General features: G+C 43.4%; 1 long non-coding RNA gene across 1 annotated transcript; it reads left to right on the forward strand.

Annotated features, from left to right (window-relative positions):
* Positions 1–1,016: 1,016 nt before the first annotated feature.
* On the forward strand, positions 1,017–24,088 carry LOC141099186 (uncharacterized). Its single transcript, XR_012234439.1, has 3 exons — positions 1,017–1,102; positions 22,274–22,339; positions 23,898–24,088. It is a non-coding gene; the product is annotated as an uncharacterized lncRNA (long non-coding RNA).
* The last annotated feature ends 1,167 nt before the right edge of the window (positions 24,089–25,255 follow it).

The following is a 25,255-nucleotide window of genomic DNA, read 5'->3' on the forward strand; positions in this document are numbered from 1 at the left end:
CTCCACATGACACACAATCATAGTCAAATCACACAGAACATAGAGACTAAAGAATATATAGATCGCCTATCGGATGGAATATAATCATAATAAACATGCCAGCCAGAGTTACCATGTAAAGCAATATCATGCAATCTCTCAAAGGAATGCCCAAGAAACAGGGTTGGGGCATAAATATAATATTGATAATAAACGCACACAAATGTGCCCCACACCACAACATATAGAGGTACTGGATGAAAAGATGCACAAAAAATTTGCTATTAAAGCAAGCCACAAAAGAGTGGCAGATGAAATATCATGAAATCAAGGATATAGTGCACACAGCCCTCCAGAGACGAAGGACAACAGATCACATGTGGAACAAAGCACAGCATGATGGATTAAGTGAAAGATCCATACCGAGGCGCCAATACCGACAGGGTAACAAGTGGGGGAAACCCCTTATATGAAAAGAACAAGCGGGCACTATCACAACAGTAATAATTAGAGTCTATATTCACTGGGGGATCTCTTGCATGACATATATAGAAACCAAAAAGAGGAAAAGAATCATGCAAAAAAAAAAATAGGATCACCACACAGTATCAATAGGTACAAACTAAGAGCAAATTTTATTAATGACAAGCCAAAAAACAGCACATATTTAAAAACATTTAAAACATCCAAAAGATCATAAATGGACTCTCCAAAAGATGACAGAAGATAACATAATAGATTTTAATATATCAGTAGACCACAAATGCTGAAAGTGCACAGAGAAAAATAACTCTGAATAAATGCTGCTAGCATATAACCAACAATCTTAGATTATAAACCAGTGTAGCCCCCATATATGGAGCATGCAGTGCAAAAGTTCAACCCTGATTATTACCATAAGCCAAACGGCTGAATGCCACAAGAAAGGGGTTAATAGTAAATACACAATGATGCCCAATGCATGCTGGGTTACAGAAGCTGAATACGTCACCCTATATGATAGTGATTGGGGGAACCAGTCAGTCGTCCCATCATCTGAAGAGCAGCGGTGCGGTCAGTGATGATGTTAAGAGTCCATAAGAGAAATCCACGCGTATCGACACCTCTAAGTGTCTTTTTCAAGGTGAGCATGGTCAGCTATGTCACAAAGTATCATTTATACCCAAATAATTACTTGTTATTATTACCAGCTGGCAGCCTGTGTTAGGAGCAGGCAAGTAAGTTTCTGGACGCTGACAATACAAGACCCGGAAGAAATCATGGTCAGGAGTTAAAGGCTATACAGCACTTTCAAAGATGAACGAATAATCCCTGAGCAGAGGATCTATTTTATCTAAATTCATCTCAATATGTCCTTCAAGCATGCACAGATGACACTTAAATAGTTACTGACATAGTGTTGTAGACAGTGATTTTTGAAACACAGGTGAAACAACCACTAAATTTAAGTTCCTTTCTGACTGTTAAAAAAAAAAAAAAAAAAATGACCAAACATGCTCAGATGACATTTAGTTAGCTGTTAGAGCACAGTCAAATGAGGATAGCAATGCAAACCTTCTACAGGTCTATTGTGGATAATGCATTGTGGTATAACCCTCAAGACTGTTTAGATGACACTTACTTAGAACACAATCAGATAAAAATACAAATGCAAACCTTCTAAAGGTCTATTGTGGGTAATGTATTGAGATATAACCCTCGAGCATGCCCAGATGACACTTGGTTAGCTGTTAGAGCACAATCAAATTCAAGTAAGCTGTTCGTCGCAGTAGGCTTGCGATAGAGACAAGTAGATAGAACACCATCACAACAGGTGATACTAAGGTCCAAAAAATGTACCTCAAGCTTGGAATTCAGGTGCCTCATCATATAGGTGGTTCTCAGGTTCAGAAGATTTGTGCCTCACTTCAGGCTTCGATGTCACAGCGCGCAAACCACCGGTGACTTGTTGTCAGCACTGTCCCTGAAGAAATATATAGAAATAAAACTTGGCACTCAACTCAGGAGGATTCCGTGAAGAAATTTTTTATAACCCCTTCCTGATATGAGACTATCCTGTCCATGAGCCGGGCCCCTATGTCCATGGACAGGATAGTACATCTAGCACGATCAGTGGCGCTCACAGGGTGAGTGCTGCTGATCGCGGCTGGGTGTCAGCTGATTATCACAGCTGACACCCGGCACTATGTGTCAGGGGCGGTCACGGACCGCCCTGGACACGTTGACCCCTGACACACTGCGATCAAACACGATCGCAGTGTACCGGGGGTTTAGGGAAGCATCGGCAGGGAGGGGGCTCCCTCCCTGCTTTCCTGAGACCCCTGCAGCAGTGCAATATGCAGCGCTGCTGCAGAGGCCTCCTTCCCTGCAGGTCCCCGAATCCAAAATGGCGGCGGGGATCTTCGAGGGCCTGCAGGGAGGCGGCTTCCTCATGCCTGCAAATCGCTGGCATGAGGAAGCCTGCAGCACTGCCTGTGACAGATCGCTGATCTGTCACAGCAATCTGTGATGTCCCCCCTGGTGCAATTTAATAAAGTTAAAAAAAAAAGTGTAAAAATAATTGCTAAATAAATGTAAAAAAAAAAAAAAATTCCCTAATAAATTCATTTTTTGGAAATAAAAACAAAACAAAACAATAAAAGTACACATATTTAGTAGCGCTGCATCCGTAACGACCCGCCCTATAAAACTGTCCCATTAGTTAACCCTTTTATCGAACCCCTTAAAAAATAAAAATAAAAAACAAAGCAAAAAATAATGCTTTATTATCATACTGCCGAACAAAAAGTGCAATAACTCGCGATCAAAATGACGGATAAATAAACATGGTACCGCTGAAAACGTCATCTTGTCCTGCAAAAAACGAGCTGAAACACAGCATCATCAGAGAAAAAATAAAAAAGTTATAGCTCGCAGAATAAAGCGATGCAAAAATAATTAATTTTTATTTAAAATTGTTTTCAGTGCATAAAAGCACCAAAACATAAAAAAGACATAAATGAGGTATCGCTGTAACCGTACTGACCCGAGGAATAAAACCACTTTATCAATGTTACCACACACAGAACAGTGTGAACGCACCCCCAAAAGAAATTCTTGAAATGCTGGTTTTTGTTCATTCTGCATCCCAAAAATCGGAATAAAAAACGATTAAAAAATGTGACGTGCCGGAAAATGGTACCAATAAAAATGTCAACTCGTCCCACAAAAAATAAGACCTCACATGACTCGGTGGGTCAAAATATGGAAAAATTATAACTCTCAAAATGTGGTGATGCAAAAACTATTTTTACAATAAAATGCGTCTTTTAGTGTGTGACACCTGCCAAACATAAAAACCCACCATAAATAGTAATTCAAACACCCCTTTATCACCCCCTTAGTTAGGGAAAAATAATAAAATTGAAAAAAAGTATTTATTTCCAATTAGGGTTAGGGTTAGGGCTAGGGTTAGGGTTAGGGCTAGGATTAGGGATAGGGTTAGGGCTAGGGATATGGTTAGGGTTAGGGCAGAGATTAGGGTTAGGGGTGTGTTGGGGTTAGGGTTGGAGTTAGAATTGGGGGTTTCCACTGTTTGGGCACATCAGGTGCTCTCCAAACGCAACATAGCGTCTGATCTCAATTCCAGCCAATTCTGCGTTGAAAAAGTCAAATGGTGCTCCTTCCCTTCCAAGCTCTGCCATGCACCCAAACAGTATTTTAGCCCCACATATGGGGTATCAGCCTACTCAGGACAAATTGCAAAACAACTTTTGTGGTCAAATTTCCCCTGTTACCCTTAGGAAAATAAAAAATTGGGGGCAAAAATATCATTTTTGTGGAAAAAATATGATTTTTTAATTGTACGGCTGTACGTTATAAACTTTTGTGAAGCCCTTGGGGGTTCAAAGTTCTCACCACACATCTATATAAGTTCCTTGGGGGTCTAGTTTCCAAAATGGTGTCATTTGAGGGGGGTTTCCACTGTTTTGGCACATCAGGGGCTTTCCAAACGCTACATGGTGTCCGATCTCAATTCCAGCCAAAAAGGTCAAATGGCGTTGCTTCCATTCCGAGCTCTGCCATGCACCCAAATAGTCATTTACCCCCACATATGGGGTATCAGCATACTCAGTACAAATTGCACAATAACTTTTAGGGTCCTGTTACCCTTGGGAAAATAAAAATTGGGGGTGAAAAGATCATTTTTGTGGAAAAAATATGATTTTTTTAATTGTACGGCTGTACGTTATAAACTTCTGTGAAGCCCATGTGGGTTCAAAGTTCTCACCACATATCTAGATAAGTTCCTTGGGGGGTCTAGTTTCCAAAATGGGGTCACATGTGGGGGATTTCCACTGTTTAGGCACATCAGGGGCTCCCCAAAGGGACATGGCGTCCGATCTGAATTCCAGCCAATTTTGCATTGAAAAAGTCAAACGGCGCTCCTTCCCTTCTGAGCTGTGCCATTGCACAATAACTTTTGCAGTCCAATTTCTCCTGTTACCCTTGGTAAAATAAAAAAATTGGACCTGAAGTAATTTTTTTGTGAAAAAGTTAATTGTTCATTTTTTTTAAACATTCAAAAAATTCCTGTGAAGGACCTGAAGGGTTAATAAACTTCTTGAATGTGGTTTTGAGCACCTTGAGGGGTTCAGTTTTTAGAATGGTGTCACTTTTGGGTATTTTCTATCATATAGACCCCTCAAAGTGACTTCAAATGTGATGTGGTCCCTAAAAATAAAATGGTGTTGCAAAAATGAGAAATCGCTGGTCAACTTTTAACCCTTATAACTTCCTAACAAAAAAATATGTTGGTTCCAAAATTGTGCTGATGTAAAGTAAACATATGTGAAATGTTACTTATTAAGTTTTTTGTGTGCCATATCTCTGTGATTTAACCCCTTCATGACCCAGCCTATTTTGACCTTAATGACCTGGCCATTTTTTACAATTCTGACCAGTGTCCCTTTATGAGGTAATAACTCTGGAACGCTTCAACACATCCTAGCGATTCTGAGATTGTTTTTTCGTGACATATTGGGCTTCATGTTAGTGGTAAATTTAGATCGATAATTTTTGCGTTTATTTGTGAAAAAATCAGAAATTTGGCGAAAATTGTGAAAATTTCGCAATTTTCAAATTTTGAATTTTTATTCTGTTAAACCAGAGAGTTATGTGACACAAAATAGTTACTAAATAACATTTCCCACATGTCTACTTTACATCAGCACAATTTTGGAAGCAAAATATTTTTTTGTTAGGAAGTTATAAGGGTTAAAAGTTGACAAGCGATTTCTCATTTTTACAACAAAATTTACAAAACCATTTTTTTAGGGACCACCTCACATTTGAAGTTACTTTGAGGGGTCTATATGGTAGAAAATACATAAAAGTGACACCATTCTAAAAACTGCACCCCTCAAGGTACTCAAAACTACATTCAAGAAGATTATTAACCCTTTAGGTGTTTCACAGGAACTAAAGCAACATGGAAGGAAAAAAAGGACATTTTAATTTTTCCAACAAAAATTTTCTTTCAGCATCAATTTTTTCATTTTTCACATGGGCAACAGGATAAAATGGATCCTAAAATGTGTTGGGCAATTTCCCCTGAGTACACCGATACCTCATATGTGGTCAAAAACCACTGTTTGGGCGCACGGCAGGGCTGAGAAGGGAAGGAGCGCCATTTGACTTTTTGAATGGAAAATATGCTGGAATATTTAGCGCTTGCCATGTCGCATTTGGAGAGTCGCTGTGTGCCTAAACACTGGAGCTCCCCCACAAGTGACCCCATTTTGGAAACTAGACCCCCCAAGGAACTTATCTAGATGCATAGTGATCACTTTGAACCCCCAGGTGCTTCTCAAATTGATCCGTAAAAAAAAAAAAAAGTACTTTTTTTCACAAAAATTATCTTTTAGCCTCAGTTTTTTCATTTTTACATGGGCAACAGGATAAAATGGATCCTAAAATTTGTTGGGCAATTTCTCCTAAGTACACCGATACCTCATATGTGGTCATAAACCACTGTTTGGGTGCACGGCAGGGCCCGGAAGGGAAGGAGCGCCATTTGACTTTTTGAATGGAAAATTAGCTCCAATCGTTATCGGACACCATGTCGTGTTTGGAGAGCCCCTGTGTACCTAAACATTGGAGCTCCCCCACAAGTGACACAATTTTGGAACCTAGACCCCTTAAGGAACTTATCTAGATGTGTAGTGAGCACTTTGAACCCCCAAGTGCTTCACAAAAGTTTATAACATAGAGCAGTGAAAATAAAAAATCATTTTTTTTCCTCAAAAATGATTTTTTAGCACGCTATTTTTTATTTTCACAAGGGTAACAGGAGAAATTGAACCAAAAAAGTTGTTGTCCAGATTGTCCTGAGTACGCTGGTACCCCATATGTGGGGGGCACTGTTTGGGTGCACGGCAGGGCGCAGAAGGGAATGAGCGCCATTTGACTTTTTGAAATGAAAATTAGCTCCAATCGTTAGCGGACACCATGTCGTGTTTGGAGAGCCCCTGTGTGCCTAAACTTTGGAGCTCCCCCACAAATGACCCCATTTTGGAAACTAGACCCCCTAAGGAACTTATCTAGATGCATAGTGAGCACTTTGAACCCCCAGGTGATTCACAGAAGTTTATAATGCAGAGCAGTGAAAATAAAAAATCTTTTTTTTTCCTAAACAAATTTTTTTTAGTTGGCAATTTTTTATTTTCACAAGGGTAACAGGAGAAATTGGACCCCAAAAGTTGTTGTCCAGTTTGTCCTGAGTACGCTGGTACCCCATATGTGGGGGGGAACCACTGTTTGGGCACACGTTGGGGCTCAGCAGGGAAGTAGTGACATTTTGAAATGCTGACTTTGATGGAATGGTCTGCGGGCGTCATGTTACTGTCAGGAACACCGCACTGTACTTGCTCACTGAGCCAGTGCGCGTGTCCTGAGTGTCAGCGCCGGCGTGCAGCCTCCGCTGAGCAGTGACTCACCCGCAATGTAGGGGTACCGGGGTCAGGTACAGCCAGAAAGTACCGATGCACAGGACCTGTGGATGCTGAAGTTTAGGAAGCCAGCATAGGACCTATGGTCATGTGAATGGTCATGTGACTGCAAGGGGGCGGGGCTTAGCATCCTGCACACAGAGAAGGAAGAGAACTCAGAATCCAAGCAAAGCAGAGGTTATGCACAGTACAGACCAGCGAGGTACAGGAGAGATAAACAGATGGGAGGTCAGACAAAGCCAAAGGTCATACACAGGATCACAGTACAGTACTAGGGAGGAGACAGAGCGGATAATCAGGGCCAAGCAGAGATCAAAACCAAACAGACATATAAGGTACCAGGCAGAATCCAAAGCGATATCCAGGGAACAGACCGAGTCATACACAGAGAATCAAGTAACCAGAACACAGCACAAACACACTCAGGGGTCACCACACAATGCCAAGGGCGAAAGTATAACTGACAGGGATGGGAGCGTCCTGAGGCTATATGAAGCCTCCCCCAGAACCAGGGAGAGGCCACAATCATAGCCCCAGGTGTGCAGGTAAGCCTGCACCGGGATCACAACCTTTAACCCCAGAAATGCCAGTCATCAGCACTGGTTCCAAACATTAACCCCACGTGTGCGAGTCAAACCTGCACTGAGATCATGACAGTTACATTTGCTGAGCCCCTGTGTGCCTAAACAGTAGAAACCCCCAACAAGTGACCCCATTTTGGAAACTAGACCCCCCAAGGAACTTATCTAGATGTGCGGTGAGCACCTTGAACCCCCAAGTGCTTCACAGAAGTTTATAATGCAGAGCCATGAAAATAAAAAATCATTTTTTTTCCCTCAAAAAAAATGAATTTTAGCACGCAATTTTTTTTTCACAAGGGTAACAGGAGAAATTGGACCCCAAAAGTTGTTGTCCAGTTTGTCCTGAGTATGCTGATACCCCATATGTGGGGGATGACCACTGTATGGGCACACGTCAGGGCTCAGAAGGGAAGTAGTGACGTTTTGGTATGCAGACTTTGATGGAATGGTCTGCGGGCATCATGTTACATTTGCAGAGCCCTTGATGTACCTAAACTGTGGAAACCCCCCACAAGTGACCCCATTTTAGAAACTAGACCCCCCAAGGAACTTATCTAGATGTGTGGTGAGCACCTTGAACCCTGAAGAGCTTCACAGAAGATTGTAACGCATAGCCATGAAAATAAAAAATCTTTTTTTTTCCTCAAAAAATGAATTTTTAGCTCGCAATTTTTTATTTTCACAAGGGTAACAGGAGAAATTGGACCCCAAAAGTTGTTGTCCAGTTTGCCCTGAGTATGCTGATACCCCATATGTGGGGAGGGACCATTGTTTGGGCACACGTCGGGGCTCGGAAGGGAAGTAGTGATGTTTTGAAATACCGACTTGATCGAATGGTCTGCGGGCATCATGTTACGTTTGCAGAGCCTCTGATGTGCCTAAACAGTGGAAACCCCCCACAAGTGACCCCATTTTGGAAACTAGACCACCAAGGAACTTATCTAGATGTGTGGTGAGCAGCACTTTGAACCCCCAAGTGCTTCACAGAAGTTTATAATGCTGAACCGTGAAAATAAAAAATCTTTTTTTTACTCAAAAAATGATTTTTTAGCCCGCAATTTATTATTTTCACAAGGGTAACAGGAGAAATTGGACCCCAAAAGTTGTTGTCCAGTTTGTCCTGAGTACGCTGGTACCCCATATGTGGGGGGGAACCATTGTTTGGGCACACGTCAAGGCTCGGAATGGAAGTAGTGACGTTTTGAAATGCAGACTTTGATGGAATAGTCTGCGGTCGTCATTATGTTTGCAGAGCCCCTGATGTGCCTAAACAGTGGAAACCCCCCACAAGTGACCCCATTTTGGAAACTAGACCTTCCAAGGAACGTATGTAAGATGTGTTGTGAGCACTTTGAACCCCCAAGTGCTTCACAGAAGTTTATAATGCAGAGACGTGAAAATGAAAAAATCATTTGTTTCCACAAAAATAATTTTTTAGCCCCCAATTTTTTATTTTCCCAAGGGTAACACGAGAAATTAGTCCCCAAAAGTTGTTGTGCAATTTTTCCTGAGTACGCTGATACCTCATATGTTGGGGTAAACCACTGTTTGGGCACACGTCAGGGCTTGGAAGGGAGGGAGCACCGTTTGACTTTTTGAATGCAAAATTGGCTGGAATCAATGGTTGCACCATGTCGCGTTTGGCGACCCCCTGATGTGCCTAAACAGTGGAAACCCCTCAATTCTAACTCCAACCCTAACCCCAACACACCCCTAACCACAGCCCTAACCCTAACACATCCCTAACCACAAGCCTAACCCTAATTCCAACGCTAACCCTAATTCCAACCCTAACCCTAATTCCAACCCTAACCCTCTTTCCAACCCTAACCCTCTTTCCAACCCTAACCCTCTTTCCAACCCTAACCCTCTTTCCAACCCTAACCCTAACCCTCTTTCCAACCCTAACCCTCTTTCCAACCCTAACCCTCTTTCCAACCCTAACCCTAACCCTCTTTTCAACCCTAACCCTAACCCTCTTTTCAACCCTAACCCTAACCCTCTTTTCAACCCTAACCCTAACCCTCTTTTCAACCCTAACCCTAACCCTCTTTTCAACCCTAACCCTAACCCTAATGGAAAAATAAAAATAAAAATATTTTCTTTATTTTATTAGTTGTGCCTACCTATGGGGGTGATAATCGGGGGGTTTATTTACTTTTTCTTTCATTTTGATCACTGTGAGAGTGATCAAAATGAAAGAATGGAATCTGCAGCCGGCAGATTCGGGCGGGCGCACTGTGCATGCGCCCGCCATTTTCTAAGATGGCGGCGCCCATGAACCGGACCCGCCGGACACTGGGAGCGACAGGGGGACTTAGAAGGTGCCGGGGGAGGTGAGATGGGGTGAGGGGGGGATCGGAAGCTGGCGGGGAGCAGAGGGAATGGGAGGGGGGCAGATCATGACAGCGGCGGCAGATCGCCGCTGTCATTCAGTTGCGGGGGGGCGATCGCCGGTGGGGGGGTGGAATCGGTGTCTCCAGCCATGTCCGATGCTACAACAGCATCGGCCATGGCTGGATTGTAATATTTCATCAATTTTCATTGATGAAATATTACTATCGCTCTGATTGGCTGTTTCACTTTTAACAGCCAATCAGAGCGATCGTAGCCACGTGGGGGCGAAGCCACGCCCCCTGTGGCGAAGGACAAAGCCCCCTGTATCTGCGGGTCGGGTGACCTTTCAGTGACCTAGGTCACCCGACCCGTTTAAAGTCATGACGCCACATAGGCGTCATGGGTCGTTCTGGCACGACTTTTCATGACGCCTACGTGGCATCAAAGGTCGTGAAGGGGTTAAGGGCATAAAAATTCAAAGTTGGAAAATTGCGAAATTTTTAAAATGTTTGCCAAATTTCCATTTTTTTCACAAATAAACGCAAGTTATTCAAATGAAATTTTACCAGTAACATGAAGTACAATATGTCATGAGAAAACAGTGTCAGTGGGATCCATGGAAGCGTTTCAGAGTTATTGCCTCATAAAGGGACAGTGGTCAGAATTGTTAAAATTGGCCCGGTCATGAACATGCAAACCACCCTTGGGGGTAAAGGGGTTAATGCAGTCCATATAATGTACAGAAACATTTCGGTCTTGCAAAGACCTTCATCAGTCAGCTATAGTGTAAAAATAAAATAGGTAGAACATAAAAAATAGAACATAAATACGTCAAAGAGCAAAGTGGTATATATATATATATATATATATATATATATAGGTTTGTTTTAACAAAAAATGTTGGTGGATAAGGAAAAAAGAGGGACAAAGAAGCAAAGGAACAGGCTACCTACCCGACTGCTTGTTAGGAGAAGAATATGTTGTTTTAAGCCTGTAATGTGTAAAAGGGCTATTACGGAAATGACTAACTGGGTTACTTGTGAAAAAAATTGTCAAAAGAGAAATAATACCTGGAGTATATGATAGGCACCTTATTAGGCAGGAATATTGTCCTGCAGATATATTGTAGCCTAGGGAAAATAAGCTACAATATAGCCTATGTAACTCCATGCCAAGAGAAAAAAGATATAACGTATAAGACGGGCAAAAAGACAGACTCTTTTGTAATAGGTTATACTCTGCAACACTTAAAGTCCTTGAAGAAATGTTTCTAACCGGTGGACAGATACCTGAGAGCAAGTTATTCTGGTTAGAATAGATACTTTCCCCACTCTTCATTTATTTGGAGAAAATATTGACTCCACTCATTCGTAAGACATCTTCCTTCTTGCTCGACACAGGAGATTTTTTAAACAAGTTAAGAGAACTGGGTCCGTTACCCCAAGGGGCTATTCTAATCTCACTAGACGTTAAAGATCTATATACTTCAATCCCCCACAACCAAGACATTACATGTGTACGTTGATTACTTGCCTCATCTAACATGCACATCAGTAAAATAGAGTTCTGTTTGGAACTCCCTACTATGGTACTTACCCAAAACTATTTTATGTTTGAAAATTCATTTTATCTCCAGACCAAAGGGATCGCTATGGGCTTTAATGTAGTCCACCTATATGCCAACAGTTAAATGGCCAATTTTGAGGAAGAGGTTATTTAGCCCGATCCCCTTTTTCAGTTCCACAGTTTACCATGGAAAAGATATATCAATGATGTTTTCTGCATCTGGACTGGTACACCTGACACTTTGAACATGTTCTTCCATAGATTAAACTCGGCATGGCCTGGTTTAACATTCACCATCACCAGCAGTACACAACAGGTTAGGCCAGGTTCACATAGCGTTAATGCAGTCTGTTCAACACATAGCATTAATGGACTGCGTTAACGCTGCTCTATTTTCTGATCGCGTTATGCAATCACACTAGTGCAGATGCTCCATCTGTACTAGCAGTGATGGACCCTCGAACGCTGCAGACCACGTCCAAGGGTTCATCACAAAATGACGGCACATCCAAACGCGATGTATACTAATTTGATTAATTTCTATTACAGAGTCGTCTCTATTGAAATTCGTCATGTAATTCCCTTCCTGACCTCCCCTTGGACTCTCCTTCATCCTCCCCCCACTCGACTGCAATATGTTTTCTATCCATATATTTCCACAACACCGTGTAATGATATTCCAGCTCTTAAACGTTCATGAAATTTGGTACTTTAACATTGGTGGAAAGCACTATTCTCGTACGGATGCATGGAACACATGGTCTTCCTGTATGTGGAACGCAAACACATGTCACTTCCGGTGACGTGTTTCCGGCTGGCGCAGACGGATGTCCCTCCTTTCATGCATTAATAACGCGCTATAGCAGTGTCCCAACATCCAACAAGCGGTGGATACCGCATTGGAATAGGACACCTTTCTACTTTACCACCACCGGTAAGATACACTATTCAATAGTGGATAGTGTAGCGCTTTACTACAATGGGATTGTGCTATATAGTAATGATACTTCTCTTACATAACATGCAGTAACCTATTGAAGCCTGGAACTCTAATTGTGATGATCCACAAGTGGCACCCATCCTGACACAGGTGTACTACCCATTTATTTTTTCACCTTCTTCTAAGATCCATAAGCACTTTTACTATACCCTATATTTTGGACCTGTGTTCATAAATTGATCATATGCATATATTGAATCTATTTTCCCTAGGCTACAATATATCTTTGCAGGACAATATACTGTACTTGCCTAATAAGGTGCCTAACATATGCTCCAGGTATTATTTCTCTTTTGACAATTTTTTTCACAAGCAACCCAGTCCTTTTCTTAATAGTCCTTTTACACATTACAGGCTTACAACAACATATTCTTCTCCTAACAAGCAGTCGGGTAGGTACCCTGTTTCTTTCCCTCCTTGTCCCCCTTTTTTCCTTATCCACCAACATTTTTTGTTAAAAAAAACCTATATATATATATATATATACCACTTTCATGAAATGTATCATAGTCTTTGTTCTTTAACGTATTTATGTTCTATTTTTTATGTTCTACCTATTTTATTTTTACACTATAGCTGACTGATGAAGGTCTTTGCAAGATCGAAACGTTTCTGTATATTACATGGACTGCATTAAAACATTTTTCTTCACCGAATCCTCCTGAGTTGAGAGCCAAATTTTATTTCTATATAGTTCTGGCTTGGGAACCTACTTGTGCATCATCACAGTAGTGTCACATTATATATCACAGTCCCTGAAGTGTACATCTTGAGGTAGGCAAGGTAGTTAGTGATAACGGCCGTAATTTTGTGGCAGCCATAGCCCTTTCAAAACTCAGCCACATACCTTGCTTGGCTCACACCTTGAACCTGGTGGTGCAGTGCTTCCTCAAAAATTATCCGGAGTTAACAGCCCTGCTCCAGAAAGTGCGAAGACTGTGCGCGCACATCCGCCGGTCGCATGTACACTCCGTTCGTATGCAGAAGCTGTGTATGCATGTTATCGACATTGCAACAAGGTGAAACTCCACCCTGCACATGGTGGAGCGGCTGTGCGAGCAGAGGCAGGCCATAATGCATTTGTGGGAGGATACACGGCCAGGCACTTTGAGAGCAGACATGGAGTTGACAGGTGTGCAGTGGTCGAAGCTGAAAGACCTCTGTAAAGTCCTTCAGTGTTTTGAGGAATGCACACGGCTGGTAAGCGCAGATGACGCCATCTTAAGCATGAGCATCCCACTTATGCGTCTGCTCATGCAAACTTTGACGCACCTTAAGGAGCAGGCTTCTGCAGCCAATGTTGATGAGGAGGAAGAGGAGGAGGGAATCCTTGATGACATTCAGCCATTGTCTGCTCAGGGACCTCTCCTGGACGAGGTGGAGGAAGAAGAGGAGGAGGAGGAGGAGGATGATGGGGATGATTACTTAGTGGAAGGAGGATGCATCTCGTGGGGCAAGTGAAAATGTTGGCGTGCCAAGGTCTGGTACAGGGTTTGTGCGTGACTGGAGGGATATGGATTTTCCAGAAAGTGCTCCTCCACCCAGCACTCGCAGTGCATCATTGACACCGGGAACATTGGCCCACATGTCAGATTATGCCTTGCAGATCCTAAAAAGGGACCCCCGCATTGCCAAAATGATGAACGATGACGACTACTGGTTGGCCAGCATCCTGGATCCACGCTATAAAGGCAAATTACAAAACATCATGCCACAGGACAACCTTGACCTAATATTGGCTAATAAACAAGCAACTCTGGTAAATCGGTTGCTTGAGGCATTCCCAGCACACAGCAGCGGTGTTGGTTCTCACACGAGCCGTACGGGCCGGGGGCAGCTTGGCAGAGGTGTTCGTGGTGCACACAGCAGAAGTGGCGTTGGAGACAGGGGTTTCATGACAATGTTGTGGACTGATTTTTCAAGTACCGCTCACACAACTGGTAATACTGCATCGATGTAAAGTGACAGGAGACAGCAGTTGTCAACTATGGTTACAGACTACTTTTCCTCCCATATCGATGTTCTACCAAACAGGTCATTCCCCTTTGACTATTGGGCCGCTAAACTGGACACCTGGCCTGAATTGGCACAATATGCCTTACAGGAGCTCGCTTGCCCAGCTGCAAGTGTGCTATCGGAAAGAGTCTTCAGTGCAGCTGGATCAATCCTGACAGAAAAAAGGACCCGTCTGTCAACCCAAAATGTGGATGATCTAACCTTCATTAAAATGAACCACGCATGGGTTTCCAAGGATTTTGTCCCACCTTCCCCTGATGAAACATAGGGTGACAGAAAAATGGCTTGCTTTGGTCCACCTCTTCCTGGGACTTGACCTATTTCACCTTTTGCATCAGCTGAATGTCCAACATCAACATATGCCACTTTTTAAAACTCCCTAACTGTGCTGCCCCCCCCCATGGCCGGGGTCACCACTTACCGCACGACACCGTGCGAGTGCTGTTGCCCTGGACAGGTGGGTAGGCCGACTCTTGGGCGCGGGCACTGGCACAGGGTCCCTCATAGTGCAATCAAGTGTCTCTGACGGTGGTGGTGCACACCCGCCGTCAGACACACCGCCGTACTATGAGGGGCCCAGTGCCAGTACCGACGCCCACGAGTGGGCCCCCCTTGCTTGGGCAGGGCCCCAGCATTTGCAATCTTTACCTCTCCCTGCTCCTCCGCTGTGTAATCTGGGCCGTCAAATCCATACTGTGCCTGACACCGTCTGAGCCTGCCTCCTGATGTATAGACATATATTTTGAATGTGTACGCTATCCATACATGTTATCCGGGGATACGGTACCCTTTCTAACCTTTGTGCAATCACGTGCAATCCATACTGGGCCTAACACCGTCTGAGCCTGCCTCCTGATGTATAGACATATATTTTGAATGTGTACGCTATCCATACATGTTATCCGGGGATACGGTACCCTTTCTAACCTTTGTGCAATCACGTGCAATCCATACTGGGCCTAACACCGTCTGAGCCTGCCTCCTGATGTATAGACATATATTTTGAATGTGTACGCTATCCATACATGTTATCCGGGGATACGGTACCCTTTCTAACCTTTGTGCAATCACGTGCAATCCATACTGGGCCTAACACCGTCTGAGCCTGCCTCCTGATGTATAGACATATATTTTGAATGTGTACGCTATCTATACATGTTATCCGGGGATACGGTACCCTTTCTAACCTTTGTGCAATCACGTGCAATCCATACTGGGCCTAACACCGTCTGAGCCTGCCTCCTGATGTATAGACATATATTTTGAATGTGTACGCTATCCATACATGTTATCCGGGGATACGGTACCCTTTCTAACCTTTGTGCAATCACGTGCAATCCATACTGGGCCTAACACCGTCTGAGCCTGCCTCCTGATGTATAGACATATATTTTGAATGTGTACGCTATCCATACATGTTATCCGGGGATACGGTACCCTTTCTAACCTTTGTGCAATCATGTGAAATCCATACTGGGCCTAACACCGTCTGAGCCTGCCTCCTGATGTATAGACATATATTTTGAATGTGTACGCTATCCATACATGTTATCCGGGGATACGGTACCCTTTCTAACCTTTGTGCAATCACGTGCAATCCATACTGGGCGTGAGAACGGCTGGCGAGCTGTTAAGCACACGTAAGTTTTTCATTTTTTCAGGAATGACGGTTAGGCCTAATTCCGGATCTGCGGTTGACCTGCACTTACTGGGAAATCATCGTTCGCGGGTAATAATTGTAATCACAGATCCCCATCACTAACGTTGTTCAGCGGGTTATCTGCACCTGTAAGCGACAAACGCTGGCCTTTTCAGTGTAGCGCACATGCAGCCACGGACATGTAAGGGCATGACACACCAGTTATTGGCCAATCTCATGTGCCAGAGCCTCACGTGTCCCTCTAGTAAGCCGGACTCGGACCGCGGGGCATGACGGAGTCTCGTTCGTTAACGGAATTAAGCTTGCAATGTGTGCATTTGTTCTGTAGCTGGCATGGTTGAGGTTGCCCGTGTTGAGTCAAATTACGCCGTAGGCTCCACTCCTGGTGGTGCCCTTCTGGACATTCCTTTAAGGTTCAGCTTTGCAACCATACTGCCCACGTAAAACAAACACTTTGCCTTCATGAACGCTGTTTGGAGGGTCATGACTCGTGGGAATAACGCCGCCCAATCAGTTAACCTGCTAGAGAGATCCTTCGTTGCTCCCAAGCTTGACATCACACTCCCTAGGAGGAAGGTAATGCCACTGTGGCGACCGTACTCCTGGGGGCGACACAAGTGCACTGATGCCCAGCCACTGCTCGATGAATCTGCTGGTACATTGACCCAGACCACTACATTCCCCTCGCACGCTACCCGGTCTGAATCTGACCCTGATGAAACTCAGGTTACCCTTCCCATATACAGTTCCATCTTACACGGTGACAAAGAGGAAGCTGCAGATGAAAGTGCAGGTTCGGCCCACCCGCCATCAGACACACCACCGTACTATCAGGGGCCCTGTGCCAGTGCCGTCGCCAACGAGTGGGCCCCCCCTGCTTGCTCAGGATCACAGCACTTGCAAGGTTGAAATACTGTGCAGTGAGATGGAAGATGGGGACGATGAGGAGTCCAGACTAGTACAGGGATTCCCTAGCGAAGAGACTTATTTGATTGTTTTCAATGTTGGGACAGAAATTTTTGGGGAGCACTATACTCTGGAGAATGATAGATGGGGCCCACCATACACTGGAACATTCCAAAGGTGGACATGAGACACTGGAGCAGCATTTACAGGGCCCATTATACACTAGAGCATTAGAAATGGGGCCCATTATGTTTGGAGCATTATTTGGGCCCATAAGACAGTGGAGCTTCATCCATGGGGACCAACATATACTGTAGCATTATGTGGAGCTCATCATATACTGTTTCAAACATTATATGGGACCAATGATTCTGTATGGAGAAATAGATGGGCCTCGTCATGAGATGTAAAAAGTGAAGTATTTGTCATTGTACTATACCGCTATTTCTCTGCCGTATCGGAGCATCATGAGTTGTGGTATGTGTTAAAGGGGCGCTCTTTCGCCCAGGGCAAATGAAAATCTGGAGCCAGCCCTATCCCCCCACAACTTTAGCCAAATAACCCCCATTTTTCAGTGCGTAACTAGTATTATGAAGTAAATTAAGGTTGACAAGCTTAAGTAATAAGAATTGATGCTTTTGGCATTCAAATGGGCACTGTAGGTGTGTTTCCTGTCCTCCTCTCACTGCCGACTTTTATTCCCCATTGACTTACATTGGGTTTCGTGTTTCGGGACGACCCCGACTTTTCCCTATAATCGGCCGATCTTGCTCGACCCGACTTTTGGAAAAGTCGGGTTTCACGAAACGAAACTCGACCCTAAAAAACCAAAAGTCGCTCAACTCTACTTGTAAAGACACAGTGGTACAATAAAATTATTTTTTTGGCTTACAAATGGCAAAGAGGCGGCTGCAGAATATATTTATTTTTAAGGACACTACTCATACAGACATGGCTGCACAGTACAGAGAAGCTTTTTGGCACAGTACTTCCCCATATATGGGTGCAGAGGACACATCGGCATTTTGGCACAGTACTCCTACAGGCTGGGTTGCAAAGTATGCACAGTGGCATAAAGGTACAGTACTCCCACAGACGGGTGTGCATAGTACACAGAGCAGCTATTTAATATAGTACTCCCAAAGATATGAGTGCAGAGTGCACACAGTGGCTTTTTGGCACAGTATCCACACAGATAAGGGTGTGCAGTACACACAGTGGCTTAAAGGCACAGTACTCTCACTGTCACGTGGACCCGTCCTGTGTGACACGATCCGCAGGCCAGTAACTAAGACAACAAGACACGGCACGTGTAACTGTCCTGTTTGACAGGACCTGCAGGCCGGTAACTAAAACGACAAGACACGGGGGAAGGGAAAACAGCTACAATCGTGGGCCCTGCGATAGGGAACGGGGACGTGGAGACCTCCTGCACTCCCCTGAGTCAGTGTCCCTCACACACCTAATGTTCCCTATACAGGCTCCTCACCTGTCGCCGAGCCAGAACCTGTCACCCTAGCACACCCTACACCTATCCCTTGCTAGGGAGCTGGGTGGTGCAGGCACTGGCCCCACCGCTGTACTAATACACACCAAGGAAAAATACAAACAGGGATACACCACTTAGCTTTGCTCTGTTGCTCTTGCTCCCAGCAACAGGGTCCTCCACCAGAATGCAGCTTTCCTCCTGAATAGCTGCCAACAAGCTCTGTCAGAGCTGCAAGGAAATCCTCTCTGACTCCTTCCACACCAGGACTCTGACTGAGCTGCCAGGAACTCTCTCTCCTTCCTTCACCAGTCTTGGTTGGAAATGAGCAATATTACCAACAGTGATTGCAACACCTGACACTCTTTTATAGCAGAGCCAGAGCAATCACGCCTGCTTTATAATCACATGCACTAAACTAAAGAAACCAGAGTGCAATGATCCTAACTGCCACTGGGGGCAAAACTAGAACTGAAACCACCACAGTGCAATGACCCTAATGGCCACCGGGGGCAAAACTAGAACTGAAACCACCACAGTGCAATGACCCTAATGACCACCGGGGGCAAAATAATCTTTAAGCACCAAGCTTAAGGAGAAAAAAAAGGTTACTTGTGCATTTTATCTGTCATGATCCAGCATGGATCATGACACTCACAGACAAGGGTGCAGAGAACACATAGCAGCTTTTTTGCACAGCACTCCCCCATATATGGGTGCATAGAACACAGCAGCTTTTTGGCACAGTACTCCTACAGGCTGGGTTGCAAAGTATGCACATTGGCAAAAAGTATCCACAAAGAAAAAGATGATTAAAAGGCTTTTTTTTACTAATATGAAAAAGACTTTATTGTTTAGAACCATAGATAAAATACTACACATCACCAATTAGGGGAATAAGGGGAAGGAGACATACACATATGTATATTGTGATTACACACTTAAAAAAGACGCACACATCCAGCACCTGGAAAATATAAGCTGCTATATGACTCCAATTATATGGCTATCTAAAAATGGTAATTTTATTCCAAATAGTAGATCAACCTCAAAGGGAATCAGTAATTGACAATAACATTACAATTACCATATACCAAACTTCATTATCACAGATTTCACCACTGAAGTTGTATACTATATCCTCACATACTGCAACACAATATAGAGAGCCCATATTATAGATGTCTATTGTATTAAGCATCCACCGCTAAAAAATAGCCATTATAATTAGTAGACATTGTCACTTCATAACAGTAAACATTTATAGGGTGATGCCAAAATGCAGCCACTCATCCTGAGTAATCACCTATAATGCTGCCTATATTACCGCCAAAAGGTGGCCGCTATATGTACACAAGGAACAACGTCCATACTATAATAATTACCGGTAGTGGAGGTCAGGAGATGCTCCAGTGTCTGGATAGCGCGTCCGCCCCGACGCACGTTTCGGACCTGCCTTTTTCAAGGGGCCTAGCCAGTATGTAAACCGGCATCCTTATATAGTGTGCCCGGACGCCGCAAATAGCGGCGTTACCGGAAGTCGTGTCCGTAGCCCGGAAATGACGTGCTCCGTCACTGAGGCAACCACAACATCGGTCTGCACTGGCATCACACAGTGGGAGTGGCCGGGGCGGGCCTCACCCACCATGTAGAGATGCCACATGCAGACAGGGGCAGCGGTGACAGGGGGACAGGCGCGTACTGAGCCGGTGGCACTGACTTACAACTACATAGAGCACACACACATTGTGAACATACCAATGAAATGTGCCAACCAATGATATATACATAGATACAGATTACATATGAAATCAGCAACCATCTATGGGGACAATATCATATAATCATATATATTTAAATAAAAAACTTATTTCACCATAGATAATAATCATTACACATCAGTATTGACCTAAGAATATGTATAATAAATATCATAATCATTGCTGACTTCTTCATTTCTTGGCAACAATTATTCACCCACAATGGGCTGGATTGTATATGATGTCCATGGATATATAGTTCACTTTATCCATCCTTATAGCTCCCAACACTAAAGTTATAAAATAAAAAGTTGAAAAATTAATTAAGAATGGGAAATCACATAACATAGGTGATATCTACCTACAGAGCAGTGTTCATAGGAATGGGGCATAACTGATGTTTTCATTGAGTTCAGATGGATGGACTGATCCAATTGTCCATATCCATCTGGACTCAAGTTGGGCCAACTTCCTGGAGATCCTACCGCCACGAATCCCCGTCTCAACCATGTCGATGCCCCTCACCCTGAGAAGGCTGCCATCGCAGCCATGATATCTCCAAAAATGGCTTGGAATGGTCTTTAATGATGTTATATCTTCCGCGGTCGCTGCAGCCTGTATGCCCAAGACATGTTCTCACACTCTCACCTTTAGCTGTCTAGTAGTCATGCCCACGTAAATCATAATACATGGGCAGACAGCATAATAAATTACATTTTTACTGGTGCATGTAATATATTTTTTTATTTTAAATTCCCGAGATCCATTTTGGGTAACAAACACTTCGATGCGATCCATGTTTGGGCAAGCGACGCAGCGACCACACGGAGTACTACCACAACGACCCGCCATTTGATCTAAAAAGGTGACCATTGGCTCACACACATAGTGGCTTTGAACCAACTTGTCACGCAAATTCCTTGATCTTCTGGCCGCGATAGCAGCCCTATCCGGCAGGAGCCTCGACAAAACCGGATCAGCCTTCAATATATGCCAAGATTTATCAAGAATCTTTCGCATACACGGGAAATGTGAATGATAATTTTTAACAAATCTCACTTTACCCGACTCCTTATTATATCTTGTACTATATAGGACTGTATCCCTTGAAGAATATCTGGCCCTATTAATTGCCTTTTTGATCATTCGGTTACTAAAACTGCGTTCAAGCAGCCTTTCTTTCAAATCTTCCGCCTGCCTGAAAAAATCTTCATTGGTTGAGCACAAGCTTTGGTTGAATCTCACATTTTTGGAGAAATATTTGAATAAGAAAATTATACCTAGGGGCCTGCGAATCCGGGTAATCCCCACGTTTCCGGTGGAGGATAGCGGATTTGTGTCTCGGTGGGAAGATGTATGCAATGAGTGCTCTAGATCCCTCATGCAACTCCTAAGCGAGCATAATAGTAAAATTATTACTCAATTGGATGGATCTATTCAAAATCTTGAAGAAGAACTTAAATCCATTGGTACTGTTGAGAAATTGAAATCCTTTCACAGTAAGATGGATAAGACCTTGGAAACGGTGGTAAAGAAGATTCAGGCTACACAGCTAAATAAAATCAATCGTGATCGTCGTGATTATGAAAATAATACAGTATATTTATGGAGGAAGTTTCCATCTCATGGCCATCAATTAGGTCGTACTCCATCTCAAACGTCAGTTTCATCTATAAGTGACATGTCAGAAAGGTCTGGGTCATCTATGACTACTGGATCAGGATTAATGAGATGGAATCAAAGAGCACGTTTCATCCATATAGACGTCATGACCGCTCCCCTGTATCTACTAGATATGGTAACAAGGTAATTAACCTTAGTGATCATAAATTTACTGAGATTGATTTGAAGTTATTGGAGAAAGGCTTGTCATTTTCGCCATCTGCATCTTTTGATGCATTTTTGGCAATTAAAGATTTACATCTGTTTGCCCGCTCATTGATCTACAAAAAGCATTTCTTTGATGGCAACCTCTCCAATTTATTCCCAACAGAGGAAGAACAAATAGCGTTGCGGACATTGGAGGGCCTAGCCACTGAACACAGTGTTCCAGAGGGAGGTAAGGTTCCACCCTCGATACGGCCTAAATCTAAGAGGTTTCCCCTTATGTCATCATGTCCCAATGTGGACTTGTTTGTGCAAATTGTAAGTAAGGAATTTTTGAAAATTCCAAAATACATTCGTGGTGATAACCTTACAAAGGAAGAACGGGGACGTCTGCGTGTCCTTCAGGACCTAAAAGATGTGGTTTTTAAGCCGGCGGACAAGGGGAGCAATGTGGTAGTTTGGCCAAAGGTGTTATATGAAAAAGAAGCCTTTCGCCAACTAGATAATAAGATCTGTTATAAAAAAAACTCACGTATAACCCCTTGTCCGCCTATTCCTTACAGCTACATACTATTATTAATAAAGCAAGGGAAGCAGGAAGCATCACTAAGGAATTGGCTGATGCCCTGATTGTCGTGGAACCAACTATTCCGACTTTTTATTTACTTCCTAAGGTCCACAAGGACGCGCAGACGCCCCCTGGCCGGCCTATTATATCTGGTAGAGGTAATTACCTGGAACACGTAAATAGGTGGATAGACTCCAAACTGCAACCGCTAGTGGAGGGGTTGCCATCATTCTTAAAAGATACAGGTGAGCTGTTGAGGCGAGTGGATGGCTTGCAATTGGAAGATGACATGATGCTGGTGACAGGAGATGTTGAATCCCTGTACACCAGCATCAGGCATGAGGATGGCATCAGGACTACAACATTCTTTCTTGGTATGTCCAATCTACCTGCGGAAATTAAAGAGCTGGTCATCGAATTATTGCGTTTCACATTGATGCATAATTTTTTTGTTTTTATGGGGTCTTTCTTCCTGTAGCTCCAGGGAACAGCTATGGGGGCGTCCTTTGCCCCTGCATATGCTAACCTGTTCCTGGGGCTGTGGGAGAGAGACCTCTCCCTGCCGGATCAACTGGTGCCGATGTGCTGCGTCCTCTCTTGGACGCGGTACATCGATGACATACTGTTGATCTGGCAGGGGTCTAGTGATGACCTTGAGTCCTTTATGCTATCCTTAAATAGTAATGATTTAAACATCTACATTACTTATAAATATGATCCGGTGTCAATAGACTTTCTAGATATAGTCTTGAAGAAAGATCATAGGGGTGAGATACAAACGGATATTTTCCGCAAGCCAACTGCTACCAATATGCTGCTCCATGCATCGACTTCCCATCGTCTTCCCATCCGGGACATATGGTCCAGTCTGTTCCCACCGGACAATTCCTGCGATTATGCAGGTTGTGCTCAACCAGTGAAGATTTTTTCTGGCAGGTGGAAGATTTGAAAGAAAGGCTGCTTGAACACGGTTTTAGTAACCGAATGATCAAAAAGGCATTTAATAGGGCCACGGGGATTCATGGGGGTGGGATCTCCAGGAAGTTGGCCTAACTTGAGTCCAGATGGATATGGACAATTGGATCAGTCCATCCATCTGGACTCAATGAAAACATCAGTTATGCCCCATTCCTATGAACACTGCTCTGTAGGTAGATATCACCTATGTTATGTGATTTCCCATTTTTAATTAATTTTTTAACTTTTTATTTTATAACTTTAGTGTTGGGAGCTATAAGGATGGATAAAGTGAACTATATATCCATGGACATCATATACAATCCAGCCCATTGTGGGTGAATAATTGTTGCCAAGAAATGAAGAAGTCAGCAATGATTATGATATTTATTATACATATTCTTAGGTCAAGACCGATGTTGTGGTTGCCTCGGTGACGGAGCACGTCATTTCCGGGCCGCGGACACGACTTCCGGTAACGCCGCTATTTGCGGCGTCCGGGCACACTATATAAGGTTGCCGGTTTACATACTGGCTAGGCCCCTTGAAGAAGGCAGGTCCGAAACGCGCATCAGGGCGGATGCGCTATCCAGACACTGGAGCATCTCCTGACCGCCACTGCCGGTAATTATTATAGTATGGACGTTGTTCCTTGTGTACATATAGCGGCCACCTTTTGGCGGTAATATAGGCAGCATTATAGGTGATTAGTCAGGATGAGTGGCTGCATTTAGGCATCACCCTATAAATGTTTACTGTTATGAAGTGACAATGTCTACTAATTATAATGGCTATTTTTTAGCGGTGGATGCTTAATACAATAGACATCTATAATATGGGCTCTCTATATTGTGTTGCAGTATGTGAGGATATAGTATACAACCTCAGTGGTGAAATTTGTGATAATGAAGTTTGGTATATGGTAATTGTAATGTTATTGTCAATTACTGATTCCCTTTGAGGTTGATCTACTATTTGGAATAAAATTACCATTTTTAGATAGCCATATAATTGGAGTCATATAGCAGCTTATATTTTCCAGGTGCTGGATGTGTGCGTCTTTTTTAGGTGTGTAATCACAATATACATATGTGTATGTCTACTTCCCCTTATTCCCCTAATTGGTGATGTGTAGTATTTTATCTATGGTTCTAAACAATAAAGTCTTTTTCATATTAGTAAAAAAAAAAGCCTTTTAATCATCTTTTTCTTTGTGGATATGTTATGTATTTGATGATGGGCGTTATTAATCCGAGTGGATACATGGGGACTATAATTAATTATATATAATAATTGTTACCATGTGTCCTAGTCATACTTGGCATATTTGTCACATTGGCATAAAGGTACAGCACTCCCACAGATGATTGTGCATAGTACACACAGCATCTGTTTAATATAGTACTCCCAAAGATATGAGTGCAGAGTGCACACAGTGACTTTTTGGCACAGTATCCACACAGATATGGGTGTGGAGTACACACAGTGGCTTAAAGGCCCATTACTCCCACAGACAAGGGTGCAGAGAACACATAGCAGCTTTTATGCACAGCACTCCCCCATATATGGGTGCAGAGGACACACAATGGCTTTTTGGCACAGTACTCCTACTGGCTGGGTTGT

Source organism: Dendrobates tinctorius, unplaced genomic scaffold (genome assembly GCF_039654945.1).
Source record: "Dendrobates tinctorius isolate UK_male_01 unplaced genomic scaffold, ASM3965494v1 ptg000098l, whole genome shotgun sequence".
In the NCBI taxonomy this organism is placed as follows: Eukaryota; Metazoa; Chordata; class Amphibia; order Anura; family Dendrobatidae; genus Dendrobates; species Dendrobates tinctorius.